Below are 10,033 nucleotides of genomic sequence, written 5' to 3' on the forward strand. Positions count from 1 at the left end.
AATTTAAAGGAAATCATGACCGGGTTTCGAGGCGGCCCGGCAGGAAGCCCGTGTCATTCGGGATTTTTCCTAATATTCGGATACAATCTTAGCCGTCCAATCTTCTTAAAGAAAATGAACTTTGTTTTCCAGTAATGTTAGGCTCGAGAAAAATGCATAATAATAATCAAACAGAAATGACACCCATTTGATGAAGGCAAATTGCGTGTAATTTTTTAGATTTCGCTGCAAATTAATTTGTCTACAATAAAATAAATTTGATAAAAGTATAAAGCTTACTCAAATGTATAGTTGGAGTAAAGTCCAGTCCCTATGGAGACGACCTTACTCCAACTATACGTTTGAGTGAGCTTTATACTTTTATCAAATTTATTTGATTGAAAGCAAATTAATTGGCAACAACATTTAAAAATTTATATGCAATTTGTCTTCATCACTTTACTATGTTAGCACCACTTTGATGGATATTATCTGTCCATCAAGCTAATTACACTAGTGTATCATGTTCAAGTTCTCATGCCTGCGACTCCTAGGCAGCCCCTTGTCTTCTCTAGTTCCTAGAAACCCCCTCCCTCTAATGAGATTTGATGGTGATGACCAACTAGATCATTGACGAGGATGAAGTTCAGGAGGAGATCCATCATTCTAGAGCTCACATGTATACTTCTAGGTATCATACATGTGAATTACTTGAAAGTGATCTTCCAGGGAGCAAAGTGAGCATCAAATCAGTTCCAACTTGATCATCTAAACTATCATATACCTTAGACAGTCATTCAATGACCTGCCACATGAGTGGAATATTTAGTTTTGGAGGGTTTCAAATTTAAGACCTATCAGCTGATGTAAAACTAGTTTCCTTAACTACTCCATTGGTTGTTTTTTAAAATTCATATTTATATCATACTTACTGTTGCAATTTTGATTATGTGCCCCCATCATGCTTGCCAACATGCTTTTCCTGCACGCCCATGAGTGTGCTTACCAACACGCTTACTTGCATGACCCCTCTAATATTATTTTCATTTTATCCCGCATCCTGTTGGTGGCATAAATTCTTGGCTACTTATGCATTTCTATAACTTTTAAAACAGTACTCCAAAGATCTATTTTATGAGTTTGAGACTCATACATTAGTCAAACACCATTTTTAACATTATCCATACGTCGGCCGCCATCCTCTCCCCTTCAAAAAATGATCTCATTCATTGTGATGTTTTGGGATCCATCCAATATTCCTTCGATATGTCGCAGATGGGTTATAAGGGTGTGATGGACATGATACATATACAAGTCATGCATAAAAAAAGAATCATAACAGACTTTCGAATAATTTAAAACTCAATGATCCTTGATTTCTCAGTTCCGCCGCCGAGTTTCATGTTAATTTTTTTAAAGTGTCCATCCCCTAGACATTTATCGACACAATCCTCATCGCATTGAATCTCCTCTATCTTGATGAGCCCTGTTATTTATCCAACATCATCATTTGCTTGTGATTGCATCGAGAGGGGATGGCACAAAAGGTAGCAAAGGGAGATAAATGATATGCATAGTAAGAACTCTTGCATGCATGAATTTCATTAAGGATTTTCTCCTATTTATATTGTAATGTTAATTTTTTAATAAAAAAACATAAACGTTAAGTATATACGCTTACATCCAAATGAAAATATTTGTCTGTCCCTTTAAGCCCATATACCACTCTAATGACAAATAACCTTTATTGACAAACATTATTAATTAACGAATGATCCATTTAACACAATTGATACATTAAGTTCCAAGCTCTAGGGTGCCAAGCTACGTCTCATGCTCTAGAAAATACAAAATGACTGTATCGAATCTCCAATGTAACCTTAATATCATCAATTATTGTGTACATATAATCCTTGACCCCTTTAAAGATCATCTATAAACTTAGGTTACGGTCAACTCTCACACCCTGAATGGTGATCCTAGTTAGTACTAATATGTCCTACTAATAATTAATTATTTTCAGTGCTTGTTGACTTGTCAAGGTCAACCTTCCATGTTCACGTTAGCTTCAACAATTAATTAAAAAGGAACTATAATATTAGGCCCACTCTAAGGGATACCGATCTGCTGCAACACTGTCAATTTGGAGAACAAAAAATCTTGTGTAATTTTAATGTCGTTGTAAATTAATTTGCCCCAACCAAATCAATATTTTAGTCATACAACTCACTCAGGTATGTCCAGTGGTGACTTTGGTTGTTTCCACTATGACTGTCTGGCGATGAGTTAAGTATATAAGGAAATAAAGTGAAGGGATAATGTAATAATGGTGATAATAAAGTGAAGTGATAAGATATTATCACTATAGAGTTATCTTATAACTCCATATATATTAGAGGTAGTGAAGAAGAGGGGTGGTGAAATATTTTTATTGTATTTTAATAAAGGGATAGAGATAGGTAGTGGAAGAGCTATTGTTAGACTATTGATTATGATATAAAATTAATCTTGTGTGGAGGGAGAGATTAGTGGAGATAATATCATAGTGGGTTCTATGTAATATATCAGAGATAGCTACACCAATTAAAGCAGGATTAAGATGTAGGGATATCATCGATAAGTGTATTTATTTTTAATGAGGTGTATGAGGATGGACGGGGATGAAATCAGATAAGGATTATATGCATAGTAAGACCTTCTTAATCCATTAATGAAGGTGAAAATAGATTATAAATGTATGGCAGGAGTTTAAGGGAGAATTTAATTAAATGTTTCATAGATTTTTTACTTATTAAGTATATATAAATTAAGGATGTATTTAATAATATTTTTGATACTTTTAAAATACAAAATCAAAGAAAAATGAGATAAGTTCAGAGAATTTTTTATGAAGCTGACATGATCGAAGAAATCCCCCAACAAGGGAGTTCTAAGAAATTTCAATACAAAATTTGACTCACACTCCAAATACAAAAGACTCTTAATTATAAATCAAGTCTCATAATCATCAAAAGGAAAATACCAGAGTCGCCCTGATTTCTCAACTCCTAAAAGAAGGGGCACTAATTGCTCCCCTTAATGTCATTGTGCTTCTCTGAGTTGTATCCTCCATGTTGGTGCAAGCCTTAGTGGCCCCTAACACTCCTTCAGTGATTCACTCATCATCTTGACCAGTTGGAGAGTTGTGAAAACTCTCATGGAGTACTTTGATATCTAGAAAAGGTCTTACACTAATTCTATATCCAGCAAGTAGAAGAGGATAAGAATTAAGGTTAAAATGGGTTTTAAAAGGGTCAAGAGAGACCTTCTTGACCCTAGATTGCATGGACCCCGATTGCATTGTTCCCTAGGAGTGACCTGGTCAAGCACAGGCTCCCTTGTCGCTGGCCTACACTGACAGGTTTATGGAGACGATGACCGGGAGAAGAAGGAAGGGATTAGAACCCAACCACCCAATCACCTTAATAGAGGGTCAAGGGATGCAATAAAATCATAGCCGTGGATTGTTTTTTACTTCATTGAAGCTGTCTCCACACCAGTATAACCACATCAGCTGCCTACTCTTTTTCATCTTTTTTAAGCCAATCAGATTTTGACTTGTATAGCCTCAACATCCTTGTTAGTTGTCCCCACAATTGAGATCCTTGTGAAACAAAAAAAAAGAAGGGTCCTATTATTACCAATAACCCAAATCATTATGCTGTGGGTTGCAGGCTGGGTTGGCTCCATGCCCAGTTGACAGCTAGCGTGAGCACATGTTGCGCTAGCTAGCTATGGACTTTGAAAATTTTTAATATTCTTCTCTTCCTTTTTTTGTTTTTCCTCCATGTAATTAATGCAACTACTCAAATATTGATCCGTAAATGATGATAATTTCATAAGAAAAAAATGTCAGCTGAGCACAATGGATCCATTAGTGCATAAGATGTGATTTTACATTCATATAAGAATAATGATCTCAAAATGTCCTTGAAATGTGTATGAATAAATGTATAAAATTTGATGTGTATGAATACATGTATAAAATACATGAGATATGATTTAACTCAAATAATGAAATGCAACGTCTAGAGAGAATCAATTTTATGACTATCTTACGCATGTTAAATCATAAATTCTACCTCATCAATGAACATCAATGGTCATTCATGAGGGAAAATTTATGATTTTAAATGCTCCCATGTTGAAAGGTTTTGTTCAAATTAAATGGACTCAAATCGATGGGTTTTAAAAGGTTAATTTTTATTTGGCTTCTAAAAAATTTCTGCTCATACAGAAAGTATCAACTGCCAAGTACCAACCTGCACTCAAATCAAATAAGAGCAGCGCATTTGGTGCCCAATCCAAAAATCCAAAAATGATGATAGGTGTCATATATGTGGTCTTTGGTATTGGCAGTTGGCACACCAATTACAGCTTGATAAAATACACATCTAGTCTCCAGTGTCATGGCAGCGCCATATATTTTCAGACATACTTGAAACAATGTGATAACACCCTAAATTTGGTATTTATTTCTAGCAATTAGCACAATTATATTTAAAGAATTTAAAATGGATTTTTTATCATATATTACATGTTAATTAATTTTTCCATGTGAATTCTGATTTTTCCCTAATTTTTTGTTAATTTATGAATTTTAGGGAATTTATTTAATATTGGAAGAATTCTGTTTAAATGAAAATGGCAGGTTTAAAAATAATTTTAATGTTAATTAATGCAGGGACAAATTACTGAATTTTATACATTTTTCTAGATTTTTATTGGATTTTTTGGGAATTTATTCGAGGAAGAAATGAATTTCTAAATGAAAATAAAGTATATTTATAAGGAAAATAAGAGTTTTAAAGCAATTTCTAAAATCAAAGGGGTTTTCCATAGATTTTCGTTGCATTTATGCCCTTAAAACAGATCTCGGTCGTGGTTGTAAGCAATTAAAATAGTTGCCAGGTTTTATTGAAATTAATCAGGATTTTTTCATGGTCTTTTAGGAAAAATGGAGGAGAGAGAAAACAAAAAGGACATATACATAAATATTTTTTGGGCGCTGTCGGTTTGCATGGGCATATTTAATGAGGGACTTTTCTGCAAAAGTCCGAGGAATTCTCTCTCAAGGCAGTAAATTCAGCTCCCGTGCGGTACACTGCGCACTCAGGATTGATGATGTGGTGATTTGTGATTGGGGCATGCCGGTAAAAACGCACAGATACTTGCAAAACGCTTTGTACTAGGTTTATTTTTTTCTATTTCTTCTTTATTTTGATTTCAGGACAGGGTACATGGCACGGGGAGAATGAACCCGCCGTTTGACGTTCAAAATGTGCCAGCCAATCAGCCGTTGACATGTCATTATGTGTAAAAAAAAAGTAATGAAATAAATGAATATTGATCCAACGGCTTAGATAGGTCAATTTTCATTTATTAATAAGTTTTGATCCTGAAGTTGGATTGAGATGATTTTCTTATGGATTTGCTTGTCTTGACCTCGTCTTTCTATACGTATGTGTTGGATCATTCAGATCAAATCTACATTGATGGATAACAATTAATTACTGATTAGGGGTAAAATGATAATTTTCACCATTTAACCTAAGTATAAAAGCCAAATTTTGTGAGGAGGAGGCCATTCTGGAGGTGGTTCTTTCACAGTTGCAATACAAAGAGGAGCTTCATCTTGGATCAACTCTATTAGGTGCTTTCTATTTCATTGTATTTGATTTTTATTGTGATTTGGATTATGCGTTAGTAAATTTTGTGTCCTTAATCTTGTTCTACATTTCTAAATTGCTTGGCTTGCACGGAATGTACAAGCCCATATTAGGATTGAGAGGATAAATTATGAAATTGACATAGCAATTCCATTTTCACATTAAGAAAAAAATCATAATAGTTTAATTTCTTGGAAATATTAGATCGCCTTAATGATCTTATAGTTAGAAATTTTTGATACCAAATCCCCCAAAACAAACTAAATCCAAATCATATTTTCTTCTTATCCCCTCTAATTGACCCCTTTGATCCCTTTTATTGGATAAAAAAAGTCAATCTAGGGCTCCTCACTTCTTCTATTCCTCCCATCTCTTCTACCCCCCTTTCTAAATTCTTCATCTAATTAGGGAGATTTGATCTTTGTTGAAGTTTGAATTAACTCTAATTAGGGTCAAATTGTTTAAGTAGATCACTAATTGAATTCCTTACTAATTCTTCTCCAACGGTGATAACATGCATTTTTAGTACCTTTACTGGACTATATTTACATGTTTATTTGCATCAAATTAATTACATACGCATGTTATCAAGTTTAAAATGATTAAATTCATTTTGAGACTTCTATTATGAATCATTAGCATTTTTCTATGCATTTTTGGAATTTTTCTAACAATAGATTATGAAATAATATAGTTTTCCGAGTCAGAATATGATTTTTCTGAAATTTGTAGACATTAAATTTGGAAAGATATGAATTTTCTAAGTCAATATATATATATATATATATTTATACATGGATTTTTTTGGATATTTATTTTATTAAATATTGATTTTAGAACTTATTTTTATATCTAATTTTGTGTCGCCACGTGTCGTCATTCTATTATGTGAAAGACGACGAGTCATAGCTAGTGGTAATGATTGGCGACAACTAATAATTAACTCAATAAATGATTGGCGTCAGCCAATCGTTTAGCTAGGCAATCATGGCATTGCGATTATAAAAACCATGATTGCATTTAATAATTAACGAACCACTTTTTGAATTTTTCAGGGGAATGATGACGTGGACCAATAAAAGAAAAGGAGGGCTTTTTTGCAATAAATGCACACATGGGCCGAGGCAGAAAACGAGAAAAATAACTGTCTTCTTTTTCCTTAGAATAGTCAACATGGACGGCAGCCGATGTGGCTGCACAATGCGGCGCCATGTGTACAAGTGGCACACACATGTACGCATGGCACTTGCATGTTAGCTGCTGATTGGCCTAAAAAGGAAAAAATGTGACGTGCCGCCATGTCAACCGGGGGCTAGTACTTAATTACATATAATAATAGTCTTTTTATTTTTTTTTGTCTTTTTCCCTGCAGATATACGTGACGACTCTGAAGACACATAATTTCAACGATTTGACAGTTTAACCGGAACGGCAGAAGAGGAAGCGTTAGCAAAACCGATGAGGAGAGAGAAAGAAATCAAGGGCTAGGATTGCTCCAACTTCAATTTGCGATATCTGAAGATCTACAGATTCAAACTCCGATTGAGCTAAAATTTTCAACACCACTTCGTCTCCCCTCCTGATGTCGGACGTCGTCTAGGACGTCATCCGGTCAGCACCGAGTATGATGGCTCGAAAGTGATAAGAGATGATGGTATCGAACGTCGACGGTGTCGTCGTCCGACGGATGCAACCCTAACGGGTTATGTAACTACGACGTGATGAATGGGTGTCCTACGTGTCGTATGTGCAGGCTGCGACTTGAGGGAGGTGCCGTGCTCCAAGCTTGGATGGGGTCCCTGGATGACGACGACGGTGGCCTCTCGAACCCCGTCGGAGCGACGAAAGCGTCTACAGCTGAACGAAATTTATCCGTAGGGCCTGCACGAAATGGACAGACTCGTCCGTACCGGTAAGACGCTCAAAATTGTCGTAGTTTTCTCTTAATTCTTTCCTCTCTCACCTACCTAACTCGAGCGCGGTGGAATCAAGATGAAAGTATACTGCAAAAGGTAAAATAACAAGCGGCAAGAGAGGGGCGTAGCTCATCGGCGGTGGCTCATCGTGCAGTGTCATCAACGGTCAGTGGCGATCAGAGCGAGTGTGGCAGAGAGTCGCCAGAGAGATCACGGCGGCTCGACATGCGATGTAAGGCTGGAGCGATAATAAAGGTCGGAGGAGAAGAGGAGACGAGGGAGGCAACGGTCACGGTTCCAGCCAGCCACCAGTCCTTGGGACGCACCTAAGGGTAATGCACCTTCGTTGACGGTGGCAAATATGGCGGGCGGGCAGCAATGAGAATTTCTGCCTTCGCGGTAGAATTTCCGTTCGCGGACATGACGGCTGTCTGGTGTGTGCAAGTGATCAGTCTCAATCAGCACCGCGGAACAATAACCGGGTGGGTAGTGGCTTCTCGTGCGGTCTTGAAACGGCTGAACTGAGCATCGACCTCCGGGACGTATGTCGTCAACTGGCAGAGAGAGGTCCGAGACAAGGTTCTCCTCCGTTAGGATGCCAAATTACTTGATCAAGCGGCAGGCCCTCGATCAGCAATGTGGCTGAGAGAGCACGTCGGTGCATCCAGAGACACCAACCGGGATTGTGATGGAGGCCATAATCTCTTGTATACCACAAGGGGGGCACTAATGGAGGCGTAGATTGTGGTGAAGGAGGGTGGGGAGGGAGAGCAGCCAACAGGGTCGGAATTTCCCCTCCCTGTTTCTTGTTACGGCGATCGGAGATTTCCCCCTCCTAGATCCACAGCGTCAGCAGCCCATGCCTTCCAATCGACCACCGTCGGGTGACAACGATCCCAATTTCACCGCCGCCAGCTTCCAACAGCGGTGAATGTTCAAATCGAGAAATTGAGGCTTGAGCGGCCCGGCCAATTCTCCTCCCGATGAACGTACGCGGTCGGATCCAATCGGGCACTCTTTCACCTTCTTTGGCAAGAGAGCACAGTTGGGGAGATTTCCTGTCGGTAATTTGTGGGGTGGGAAGGCTCTCAATCGATCAATCGGTTCGTTGGCGTTGAGATCGGTCAATGCTTGATCGGGGTGGAGAATCGTCCAGCGGAATCAATAGTCAACACACAGAGCGAACTGGGAATTGGATCGATCTGCAGACAGAGAGACTCCTTCTCCAGCCCTTCTCATTCTCGTATTCTCCCCTTCCTTCCTGAGATCTCTTCACTTGGATGAAGGGGGGAGACCAGAAAAAAAATCAATAACGGGAGTCTTCTTTGTTCTTCCTGGTCTAAAGGATTAGGGCGCCCCCCCTCTTCCCTTGTAAAGGGGGAAGGGATGGGCCCTTAAGTGGGTAAACAAAAGGGGGGAAAGAAGGGGTCCATTAGGGGGCCCTTATATAAATGGGCCCCCAATTACACATTAAGGGGAAATAGAAATGAAAAGAAAAGAAAAAGAAGAAGCAAGGGCACAAGTGAGGGGTCCAAAAATGACTAAAGATCCCTCCCTGTGTCGACGATGAAGAATGTATGGACACGTCGCGAACGCGACGAAAACACAACGATGAGATGTGAAAACATAAAACACAAGAGAAAGAACGATGAAAACGAAAAGCGATAATCGAGCAATTTTCATCCGAGCTTCGACGACGGTGGCGAGTGGCGTGGACGGCATCGATGATCTTTGATGGCGTGCGCCATCACCTCCTCTTTCTATCCATTCCCTCTGACCTATAAATGGAAGTCTGGATGACTATGAATTTCATCTCTTGCTTACTACTTGTGTGGGATAATTGTAAGATAGTGAGTTTTGAGACCAATCAAGTGTATTCTTGGTGTCTTGAGTGTGTGGGAAGAAGCATTAGAGAAGAGGGGTAGCTTACTAACACTCGCAAATTCCTGTGATCTTGGAACATAAAGATCTAAGGTAAGCATCTTCGCCTTACATTAATCTTTTCCCGACATCGTTGTAAGCTTAATTATGATTTGTTATCCTCTTTTCACTATTGTTTCACTCCCTTATGTACCCATTATCTCGTCTCTTGCTATACCATTACACTATTCACACACTCGATCACTATCATATCCGTCGCATCCTCTACCTTATTCTAGTAACACATCTCATAATTCTACTTTTACTTCCTCTTTTCCTTGCTAATTTTAAGTTTGAATTATAACTATCACAACCTCTTTACCCAATTTCACTATCTCACTTATTATATTCTCATCCTTATCTTTTCTTGAAACCTTAATGAATATAGTAAGAAAATTAAATGCGTAGTCATCTTTCCCTGTGGAGACGATCCATACTCATCACTAGCTAAATATTCCTAAGTACAGTTAGATATATTTTTTATTGAATAATCTCAGTTATCGTCAATGA

Source organism: Wolffia australiana, chromosome 3 (assembly GCF_029677425.1).
Source record: "Wolffia australiana isolate 7733 chromosome 3, ASM2967742v1".
Classification (NCBI taxonomy): domain Eukaryota; kingdom Viridiplantae; phylum Streptophyta; class Magnoliopsida; order Alismatales; family Araceae; genus Wolffia; species Wolffia australiana.